Below are 12,091 nucleotides of genomic sequence, written 5' to 3'. Positions count from 1 at the left end.
CACGAAGCTTGTGAAACCACGCTGCATACGATGTGAATGCGGGCAGTCTAAAGCAATGCATTTTGCACGCAAGTAAATCTAACCAACCAAAGGCACAGATGTCGCAAACTCGCGCGCTTATCTTTCACAAAATATACGTATCATTTGTTGCTCTGACTTCTAGCCCCCCATTGCATTTTTCCTATGCCATGGTCATCTTTTCAAGCCAAACACATCACGTGCCGTACTTCTTTAATATCAAAAAGTTAGAGAAGTCTGCCTTAAGTCACTGCAGCTGAATTGTGGTATACGAGTTTCCAAGGATCTCTAAAAGTGATGTGTATCTCTTTCTGGTACTGTTATTTGCTCGTTTTTCCCTAAGCACTATTGCGTTTTCTCTTGAGCTACTTGAATTATATGTACCATCACTGCATTCTCAAATATCTTTGTTTTTGACTGCTCCATGCTTTACTCAAGGAAAAATAATTATCTGAGTATCCAATTTTGCTTTCAAGTATTTCATGCCATTTTTGTTCCCCTCTCCTCCATTGTCAACATCCTTGTCAGTGGAACCTTAAGGGTATTCTTAATAAATAAAAAGTTAAATATCCTAGGCAAAGCTTGTTCTCATGCAGAGAGACTGGCCTCGCACTTTTGTGTAGTAGACTGGGACTAGAACAAAATTTCACATACAGTTTGCTTGTCAAATATTCTTTATTTCCCAAAACAAACCATTTCTGCAAAATGCTGGAGGTGGCAGCAGAATAAGCAGACAGGCTGGCAGCGGCTGCACATGAGAAATGCTCTGTCACGTAGAGCCAGGTTAGGAACAAAACCTTTGTTCATATTTTCTTTTGGAACTTGTAGCGTTGTAGGAAAAATGAAGATAATTTGTTGATGGCTAACATGAGTCACCGCATGGAGTTTGAGCGTGCCTGCTGAACAATTTATAATTTTTATTGAACTGTAATTTTTATCAGACTAGGCACATAGCCAAATGATGGTTGCAATGTCAGAGGGAAGTATGAGACAATGGAGGTTATGTGGCTAAGTGAGCCATGCAAATACAGTAATGTTGTGCTGTTTATTCTCTAGCAGTCATTGTAACAGGCCAACACTAAGAGCTGGAATGGATTAAAATATGAAGCAACAATTATATTGCACTTTTTGTACACCTCATGTGATAGCAATCCTGCCATGCCGCAACTACCCTTCGGCCACAGAAACTGAAAATACATAGGGAGAAAAATCAATTATTAATTTACGGGTGAAACCAACTGCACGAGGTAATACGCTGTCCCTAGTGTCCTATGCATCATACCAAACAAAACACATGCAGTAAAAATTTTCTGGTCTCCACCCTTCAGAGATATATAGATGACAGAGGCGAATCACACTGGTCACCATTATCTCTTAAATCTTGCAGCATAGCACCCCTCCCCCCGTGGTGCACCACATGCGCAATGGCATATCTTCTACTGTGACTGTTCGCATCCCGTGAGCCTATAATACTTATCCGTACGGCTGACCGTCCGGACGGCACTGCGTAAAAAGCTTTGCCGCTTTCGGTACGGTTCTTGCAGTTCGGCGCACTGCACTCCGTCATAGCTGGAGGCTGCCGTCACTGCACACTATCAAAATATATACAACTGGAGCGCACGGAAAAGGCGGGAAAACACCGCAGCCGACCGCACCGGACGCGTCCGATCGCGATGGCAGCCGAGAGGGTACTGGGGCTGGCGAGGAACCGGCGTTGCGCCTGGAAAGTCGACTCCTCCACTTCAAAATGGAACAAACGTCGTCAGCGGAATCACGTGACAGCCGCTCGGCGAATGGCGTCAAGAGCGGCGCGAGGAAAACAGTCGCGCAACTCTGCTCCCTGCGGGAGCATATACAGGAACACTAGGGCAAACCTGCGGGCTTGAGCGGTGGTGACTGAAGACGCTGGCACTCACGGCAACCTCTGACGTAGCGGTGGATGGTCTTGCAAGTTTAGGCTAATAATAGCCCTGACGCACTCGAGCGAGCGTGCGTGCAAATCCCAAGTGGCCAGAGGTGGGTTCATCATGACACGCTGAAAGGATGTCGTCGCGGAGGTCTGATGGCACGACTAGGAGGTAGGGCCGGTCACCGTTGCTGGAGTTTTTCTTGAACAGTACGCCATTGCGAATGCAAAAAGTGGTAAGTGGCTTGAAAAGTGTCGAGGTATGTTGGAAGCATGGCCCTCCAGGTGATCCATGACAGACCGCAGGTCAGCGTCAGCACGCTGCTTTGCCACTAAGTCCGAACTGCTGATCACGCCTAGGAAACGATTGTCATCCTCTGCGCTGTCATCAGCTTGCTCGACGCGTGCGTGTGAGAGCGTGTCGGCGTCTTCGTGTATACGTCCGGACTTATAGGCAATTGTGTAATCAAATTCTTGAAGGCGAAGGCTCCAGCGTGCTAGGTGACCTGATGGGTCCCGGAGATTGGTAAGCCAGCATAAGGAATGGTGGTTGGTGACCAGTTTAAAATGACGACCATAGATATAAGGCCGAAATTTCATCGTGGATCAGACGACAGCGAGGCACTCCTTTTCCGAGGTGGAGTAGTTGATTTCGGTGCGCGAGAGTGTGCGACTCGCATACGCGATCACACGTTCCACGCCTTCTTGATGTTGAACGAGGACGGCACCAAGCCCGATGTTGCTTGCGTCGGTGTGTATCTCGGTAGCAGCCTCCTCATCGAAGTGAGCCAGAATAGGGGTAGTGTGCAGCCGTTCGCGCAGAATCTGCGAAAGCAGCCTGTTGCTCGGCAGTCCAGACGAACGGTGTATCGTCACGTGTTAAACGGATGAGGGGTTCAGCGATCTTGGAGAAGTCGGCGATAAAACGGCGGTAGTAGGCGCACAAACCCAAGAAGCGCTTGAGTGTTTTCTTTGTAGTAGGACGGGGAAACTTGGCTACGGCGGCAGTTTTCTCGGGATCGGGTCGTATGCCATCGGCGCTGACAACATGGCCGAGATACTTGAGCATTTCTCAGGTTTAAGTGTCAAGTCGGCCAACCGCAGGGCATCCCACACGGTCCGCAGGCGTTCAAGGTGTTGGTCGAAGTTTTCTGAGAACACCACCACGTCATCTAGGTAAACTAAACAGGTTTGCCATTTGAGGCCAGTCAGGACAGTATCCATCATGCGCTGAAACGTCGCTGGCGTAGAGCAAAGGCCGAATGGCAACACCTTAAATTCATATAGGCCGTCGAGTGTGATGAAGGCCGTTTTTTCGCGGTCGCGTTCATCTACCTCAATCTGCCAATATCCGGTCTTTAGGTCGATCGACGAAAAATGCTTGGCGCGGCGAAGTCTGTCGAGCGAGTCGTCGATGCGGGGCAGCGGGTAGACGTCCTTTTTCGTTATGCCGTTCAGCTTACGGTAATCCACGCAAAAGAGCAGTGTCCCATCCTTCTTAACAAGCACGACGGGCGACGACCACGGGCTCTTAGAGGGCTGGATAATGTCGTCTGTAATCATCTCCTTCACCTGCGTTTGGATTGCGTCGCGTTCCTTCGGGGAAATGCGGTACGGCTGCTGTCGTATAGGGCGAGCGTCATCGGAAGTGATGATCCGATGCTTCGTGATCGTCGTTTGCCGCACTTTCGAGGAGGATGCGAAGCAGGTTTTGTACTGGAGCAGTAGGTCGCGGAGGTCGCGCTGTTGAGTCGCTGAGAGCCCGGAGCTAATATCGATGCGATCCAGGGAGGTGTCCGGACGGTCCATGGCCTCGGACGCAAAGCACTCAGTAACATCGGCCAATTGGTCGGCCCAAGCGACGGCAGTAACTCGGAAAAGGTGACGAGGTTCGCTCGTAAAATTAGTAATCAGGAGTTCCGACGGACCGTTACGGAGGTGGACAACACTTCGGGCCGCGCAAATGCCATGTGTCAGCAGCAAGGAAAGGTTGCCCTCGGCGACTGCAGGTCCATCACGTAGCCCATCATCGCATTCGACGCTTGCAAAAACACTGGAGCGGCGGGATCAAGACACTTTCAGTGGAAATACGAAGGGCGGAGCTGCGTTGCCGAACGTCGGAGGTGTCGTCGGCTTTCGCTGTCGAAAACGTAACGGTTCTGTGCCGCAAGTCAATAACAGCACCATTCACACGGAGAAAATTTGCGCCCAAAATCAGGTCACGAGAACAGTCGCGGATCACCATGCAAGCAGCTAACTATGAACTTCGAGTCACTGATCTGGACCCTAGCCGTGCACTGTCCAAGCGGAGTAATGATATGGCCCCCGCCGTCCGGAACTGCACGTCACAGCAAGGAGTTGTAACTTTCTTTAGAAGCGCTGCCAATTCGCCACTGATAATTGAAAACTCCGCTCCTGTGTCCACCAACGCGCTAATGCTGTGACCATCGAGAAGCACGGGTATGTCGAGGGAGAAGCGGTCCTTCAGTTCAGCTGCTGTCGGCGACGTTGTCAAAGCTCTATCATCGGATGTCTGCGTCGTCTGCATTGTCAAGGGGTCTTTACAGCGCCGATATCCAGCGGCCACGCCCCCGGAGGTCGCTGCCCTCAGTTTTCCCGGCCAGGGCTGGGCGAAAGGTCCGCCGTCGCTCACGAGGAGTTCTGCGCATTCGGTGAAAACGATGGACGGCGAGGTGACGGTGATTGGGACTTACGGCGCGCCATGAACCACTGAGGTTGCTGGGTCAGGTACTCTTCAACCACACGGGACCGTTGGCCAAATGGGGCCTTGGCACATCGGAGGAAAAACCCTGCAGGCCAAGCTCTCAATATGGGCACCGGCGGAACAGGTGACCGGGCTCCTCACAGTGGAAGCACAAACGCCGGCGTTCAGGACCACGCCAGACCTCCGCTCTGCGCAGGGATTCTCGATCACTCGGGATGCGGTGCTGCCCTGGCTGCACGGAGGGTAGCAGGACGTCGTGATGGTTGGGAAAAACTGTCGCTGGATTTGGGGCATGGTGTCGCAGCGCGTCAGCGTAGGTCGGGCGGCAGTAGTCTGTCTGGTTAGGCGGTGGAAATGCCGGTGGATTTGGGGCAGGGCGTCGCATAGCTTCAGCGTGTGTCGGGCGGCAGTAGTCTGTCTGGGTAGGCTGTAGTTCGGCGTGTAGTAACGCAGGCCTGATAGCTTGCTGCACCTCTTCGCGGATAACGCTCATAAGGGAGCTGGCCGCTGGCTGCGACGTACAACAAATCTTCTCTAGCTCCTCACGGACAACAGCGCGGATCATGTCACGGAGAAAGTCGGTATTGCTGTTGAAAACAGGGCGGGACTCTGTAACATTAGCAGCAAGGACTGGCCGGTCGTACGCGGTGGAACGCTGCCGGAAGACCTGCTCCATCGCGACTGCCTCCGCGAGAAACTCGGCAACAGTGCTGGGGGGGGGGGGCTGCGCACGACGCCGACCAAAAGCTGTTCTTTAACATCGCGCATTAGGTGGCGCAGCTTTTTGGCTTCCTACATGGCTGGGTCAGCCCGTCGGAAGAGCCGCGTCATGTCTTCGACGTACATGGTAACCGTTTTGTTGGGCATTTGCATACGGGACTGCAAGGCTCGTTCAGCTCGCTCCCGACGATCAGCGCTGACATACGCGGCGAGCAGTTGACGTCGGAACTCAGGCCTTGATGAAAGAGTGTCCTCACGGTTTTCGTACCACGTACGAGCACCGTCCTCCAAGCTGAAGAAAATGTTCCTCAGCTTGGTGGCGTCATCCCATTGGTTAAATGAGGCGACACGTTCAAACTGGAGGAGCCAATCTTCCACGTCCTCCAGTTGAGTCCCATGAAAGGACATTGGTATCCGTGGGTTCTGGAGTGTGTAGTACGCGGCGCCTTGCACGACCATTTAAGGGGTTGGCGCCGAGGGAGCGTCAAATGGATTGAGCACAGGAGGCAGTCGGCCGGGCGCCGAGGTTGTCTCCAATAGCCCATGCTCAGGGGGCAGTCCAAGCTTTCGGCTGCTGGCCCGGTTCTCTGGCGCGTCGACAGGGAGAGGTCTGGGGTCCTCGGTGTTCGGAGGGGTGTGCGACATATTCCAGGGCGTTTACCCAGCGCACTCCACCACAAAATGTCACAAATGGGTTGCACAATCAAAATGCTAGGCACAGGCCGCAAGGAATGAAGCAGTGTCCCAGTTGCAAAGAGCTCGCGCGTCTCACTTCTTTGTCCTCAAGGCGCCGCCCGGGGACACCTGGCGGCAGTATTATTTTTCCTCGTTCTTGTCGCTGACAGGTGTGTGTTCCAGCTGATAGTACTCCACGTCAACAGCACACATATTCAAAACTTGCATAGCCTCCCTAGACGACTGTGGACAAGATGAAGGTTTTCCCTAAATGTGTAAATCTGTAACGCCCTCTTCTATCGAGCTTCATGAAGCACTTCAATAGCGCTCAGCGCGTGAGCAGCACATCGAAGTTCTCAGCTTGCGCGTGGCACAATGCATCCGGCTTGAGCCTGTTTACAAACCAGCTGTTTACTATAGAAGAATTCTTAAAGTGGAAGATAATTTCTCGTGTCTGCATCTTGACCAAATGCTCTTCTGTACTGTCGACAAGGAGGTCCCTCTCATCCATAGGCTTATGCGACGCGGATATTTCCCGGCCGGGGAAAAAGCAGAAGCTGTTTATGAGCACACAGAATACACGTTCTCAAGAAAAGGTATCCAAACACGCTGGATTGTTCCTAGCGTCGAAGGCACGCCTCATGTGTTTGACAAGTGGCAGTGCACGAGTTACAGTATGCGTGCCCTGGTCGCTTCTGGCAGCTTACTGCCACTTCTCACAGAAAAGGGAGAGCGGTAGACAAAAAGAAATAAAAGCGCAAGGTGCAGGCTTTTATTTATTGTCAGCGTTCCTTTGCTACGGTTGCTGTTCGCTGACATCCGCACCAGGCTCGATCCCAACATTCACCTTCTACGATAGCGAAAATTCCTATTTATCAGTATAGGTGCACCCGCAAAAAGACTAGCAGAACTTCTTCCAGACTAAAGATACCTAACGTCACCCGATGGCCACCGCTGGCAACCGTTGAGCCCTGGTGGTGCCCAAATCACACATGTCAAAAACGTGTTGCGGTGCAGCCCCTACGCGTTCAATGATATTTACGACACGCATACGAGCTTGGATGGACCTTTCACAAAACATTGAAAAATGGAGCGGTAAAAAAGGAATGGTTAGTATCTACAAATTTGCTACACCTCGGCTTCACTCATGCCTGCCATGCTGCTGCGGCTTCTTCCTTATACCGCACGGCTCAATGGAAACGCGTGAAGGCTCAATGGAAACGCGTGAACAGCGATGCCGATAGCAACTGCGGGATCCCGAAGGAACTATCCGATTACTATTAATAGTATTTTCGTCCGTTACTGAGGCGCGAGTGCGGTATTTGTGTTGTGGTGTCAGTTGACGCCGCCAGGGCCGAAAGGGTTAATGAGGTAAACTCCGTGCTTCCACTTCCGTGCCGACTGCGACATCTTGATAAAAACGACCAAAGTTGCGCCAGTGTGTGTGTGTGTGTGTGTGTGTGTGTGTGTGTGTGTGTGTGTGTGCGTGCGTACGTGCGTGCGTGCGTGCGCGCGTGTGTGTGTGTGTGTGTGTGCGTGCGTGCGTGCGTGCGTGTGTGTGCGTGCGCGCGTGTGTGTGTGTGTGTGTGTGTGTGCGCGTGCGCGCGCGCGTGCGTGCGTGCGTGCGTGCGTGCGTGTGTGTGTGTGTGTGTGTGTGTGTGTGTGTGTGTGTGTGTGTGTGTGTGTGTGTGTGTGTGTGTGATAGAGAGAAACAGTAGTGAACAGAAAATTTTAGCAGTGGCTTAGCTCGGCTATGTCAGGATATACATAGCGTGAGCACCAATGTCGCTCTCCTTCTCCATGGCTATGCCACACTGGCAAACGGCCCGCTATATGTTGTAAGGTTTCTGGCGAGAGCCCGTCTCGTTCTGCTGCGTAATCGGCCCGGGACCCATGCAGCCGGGGTCACTGCAAGGCGATAGGCATCTTGGTTCCCACGGCCAGTCCCCGCTTGGGTTATTGGATTAGAGACGGAGGACTCTGCTGCCGTTTGTAAACAACATTGTTCCCGGAAGATCGACCGTGCGGTACGGAGGCAGTTAGCGACCGCCAAAACCGGGTAGGGGTGGCTCACCCATTCAACTGTGCCTGCACGCCGGCGCCTCGCCCATTCGGACTTCCCGGAAGACGTGTCCGGCTTGGCAGCGTGAGAACTGTCGTTCGGACGCGAAGACAACGCTCCCTCTGGTGGGGGCGATTCTCCAGCGGTACCCTATCTCTCCGGCGAGGCATGTGACGGGGGCGTGTCCCTATGTGAAGTGGTGTGCGTGTGCGTGTGCGTGCGTGCGTGCGTGCGTGCGTGTGTGTGTGTGTGTGTGTGTGTGTGTGTGTGTGTGCGTGCGCGCGACAGCGCTAGTTATGCCACGCCCAACCTGGCGAAGACCTCCTCGAACCTGGGGAATCTTAGGGACCGCACCCTTTTAAAACCGGACGACGAGTACCATGGGGAGGGATCCTCGATCATCCTCAGATCTCAGATCCTCCGACCTTCCCCCATCACCCTCGAATCGGTTCCTAAATCTTGTAAATAATGTAAATAAACCCCCTGTACAGTTTCCTTCATAACCAAGTCCGACAACGTCATTCGGAGAAGGGACCTGCGGCGCTGAAAGAGTCAGCTCACTCAAGGACCCCTCAACTCCAACAACTGGTTGGCAGCAGCTGGGATGGACCGTGCGACATCGTGCATTCTCAACCGGTAAGCGTTTCGGCATTTTGCTACAGGATTCGCCAGGCTTCAGATTTTGAGAGAATAATCTAGAATCACTGGGAAGTGTATGTCAATTGAGAAAGGGTAATCTCGGGACATTTTGAACATAGCATTGCCAAAGCGGAGAAAGCGTTGTCATGGACCTTATGAAATTGTCAAAGTCGGACTTGCTGTTGTTATGCGAGGAACTGTGAATAGAAGTACAGGGCAAAATTACAAAACTTGAAATATGCAAGACAATTCAAAAACACGTAGAGGACGATCAGCTGGTAGATGCGTGGAATTTGGTACTAGAGGAAAAAAGAAAAAGGAAAGCGGAATGGGAAAAAGAGAAAAAAAAAGGCAAAAGTGGGAAGCTGAAAAAGAAGAAAAATCTAAAGCGATTCCAGTTTGAAAGCGAAAATCTAAAAAAAGGCGACCAGTACGAGAGCCGGGTCTCCTGAAAGAGCAAGCGATGTACAATCATATCAAATGAACAGATTCATGCAGCCCTATGAAAGTGGAAGGGACATAGGATTGTACCTGCGAAATTTTGAGAGAACTTGCGAAAGGGAGAAATTTGCTCGCAGTACATGGCCGCAACGGCTTCTGACACTCTTGCCATGTGAAGTAGCTGAAGTCATAGCGAGACTTAGCACACAAGACGCAGCTGACTACGAAAAAGTCAAAGCCAGCCTGCTAAAAAGGTACCGGCTGTCAGCCGAAGCTTTCTGACAGCACTTCAGGAACACAATGAAAAACGATAGCGAGGGCTATCCGGATTTCGCGTATGGCCTAAAGACGAATCTGCTAGAGTGACTAAAAGAAGCCGAGGTTTATGAAAGCCGAGACAAAATCATAGAGTGTTTTTGCCTTGAGCAATTTTACCGAAGCATTCCCCAAGTGGTGAAACTGTGGGTTCAAGATAGGGAAAAAGTCGACAAAGTTGAAAGGGCCGCTGAGCTAGCAGAGGAGTACGTTTCGCGCCGAAGGTTGAGCACTGAAAAGGGTGCGTCACACGCTCGAAACGCGATGCGAGATAAAGGGCCTAGCAGAAAGACGCGAACTGCTAGAAGTTCGGAGCAATCGGAGGCAACGAAGGTTGCGCCAGAAAAGCGTGAAGAACAGGCAAAGAGACACGCAGCAGACAGAGCCGCGAAAAAAGTTTGAGGCTAGTAGGCCATTTCGGTTCTACAAGGGCAATGATGTCGGGCACTTTGCAGCCAAGTGTACAAAGCAACGTTTGGTGTTCTCGTGCGTCGAAGATAACACCGAGAATCTAGAGCTCCTTAAGCCATACCTGCACGAGCTGCACGTTAACGGGAAACCGTGCAGGGTGCTTCGTGATAGCGCCGCGACGATGGACGTTGTCCATCCGTCTTGCGTTTCCACGGACGATTTTAAGGGAGAATTCTCGTGGATAAAATAGGCAGTAGAAGAACACAGTGTATGCCTTCCCATAGCTAGAGTGAAAATTTGTTGACCATTTGGAGAGCTAATCACTGAGGCCGCAGTTTGGAAGGCCGTGTCACTTCAATATCCTTACCTCTTCTCGAATCGATCAGACCAATTGCGACAGGAGAGAGGCAAAAAGCTCGGAAGCGGGGTGATACAAGCTTTGACAAGGTCGAAAACTCGTCAGCTCGCATCTCAACTAAGTCAGATTCCCGAACCTCGGGTAGCCAGAGACGCACCAGCCAGCATATCGTTGCAAACAAATGAGGAGGGAAGGGAACCAACGAGGAATGAAAGCCAGACAGCTGACCGAGCAGATGAGCGACCAGGGACTTCAACCACTAAGTCGGTAGAGGAGGCAGAAAACGCTGAAGGATCCGTTTTATCTCCAACATCGCGTAGTTTTGATCGCCTTCTGCAGGTGAACAGGGAGTCCCTAATAAAAGTACAGAAGCAGGATCCCACTTTCGAAAGACTGCACCTTACAGCTAAAGAGGGCATCGCGAGACGCAACATAACGATGCATGAGAAGGGTGGCTTACTATACCGACACTACCAGGACAGAAAAAACAAAACATTTGACTTGTCGTGCCCGAAAAATACAGAGCGGACATTCTGAGTCTGTGCCACGGAAATGGCTGGGCAGGACATCTGGGAATCAATAAAACAAAGGAGCGGCTATTAATGGAATATTATTGGCCGGGTTGTTTCAAAGATGAAGAACGCTTCGTAAAACCATGCGATGCGTGCCAGCGCGTAGGCAAGCCGGGAGAGAAATGGAAGGCGCCACTAAAGATGGGTCCATTGATCTCGGAACCCTTCCGCCGGCTTGTAATAGACACAGTAGGCCCTTTGCCTAAAACGAAATCAGGCTATAAGTACTTGCTTACTATGCTATGTCCCGCTACAAAATTTCCCGAACCAATTCCGTTGAAGGACTTGAGCTCCGCAGAAATAGTTGACGCCCTTTTGTCAGCGTTCGCGAGAATAGGATTTCCGGCCGTGCTCCAAGCCGATCAGGCGACAGTCTTTACAAGCACCTTGACGACCACATTCGTAGAAAGATTGGGAATAAAACTGTTACACAGCTCGGTGTATCATCCGGTGTATTATCCAGCTCGGTGTATCATGGCATTTGAGGCTGAAGCGAGTGCTACGCGCTCTTTGTTATGAGCATAAAGCAGACTGGGAGGATTGTCTGCCGGCCACACTTTTCGCTTTACGAACAGTCCCCCACGAAGCTACGGGGTTTACGATAGCAGAACTCGTGTACGGAAGAGCCCTCCGCTCTCCCCTCCGAATGCTGAGAGAAATTTGGGAATGGACAGGAGAGAACCAGACAGTGGTTGAGTACGTGCTTAAGCTACTGGACCGCCTTAACAACACGAGGGAATTAGTAAATCGAAATATGAAAGCTGCCCAGGAGGCCGCCAAGGTCTATTATGACAAAAACGCACGCCTTCGAAGTTTCACCGCGGGCGATCGCGTGATGATCCTGCGGCCATCGAGAAAAAACAAGCTGGAAGTTCACTGGAATGGTCTAGTGGAAGTGTTGCAAAAACTTTCGGAGACGAATTACGCGCTAAGGGTTCCAGGCAGGGGAAAGCAGGTGAGAATCTATCACTGCAGTCTGATGAATCCGTTCGTGGAAAGCAGCGGGATTATCAATCTGACTCTGAATGAACCAGAAGAGCTGGGCAGCGAGAGTCAAGGTTGGAAGGGAGGTACGGAGGCTAGTGACAACGTGGAGAACATTCTGGCTCTCTCCGTGAATGCAGATTTCCTAAGCGGGACCCAGGTCGACACTCTAAAGCAGTTGTTGAGCGAATTCGCTGACCTATTTAGCAGTCGCCCGGGAAAGACACACCTCCTGACACACGAAATCGAGCTCACCTCTGATGAG

The sequence above is a fragment of the Amblyomma americanum genome, chromosome 1 (genome assembly GCF_052857255.1).
Source record: "Amblyomma americanum isolate KBUSLIRL-KWMA chromosome 1, ASM5285725v1, whole genome shotgun sequence".
NCBI classification, from domain to species: Eukaryota; Metazoa; Arthropoda; class Arachnida; order Ixodida; family Ixodidae; genus Amblyomma; species Amblyomma americanum.
Note: the sequence above shows the minus strand (reverse complement) of the source record.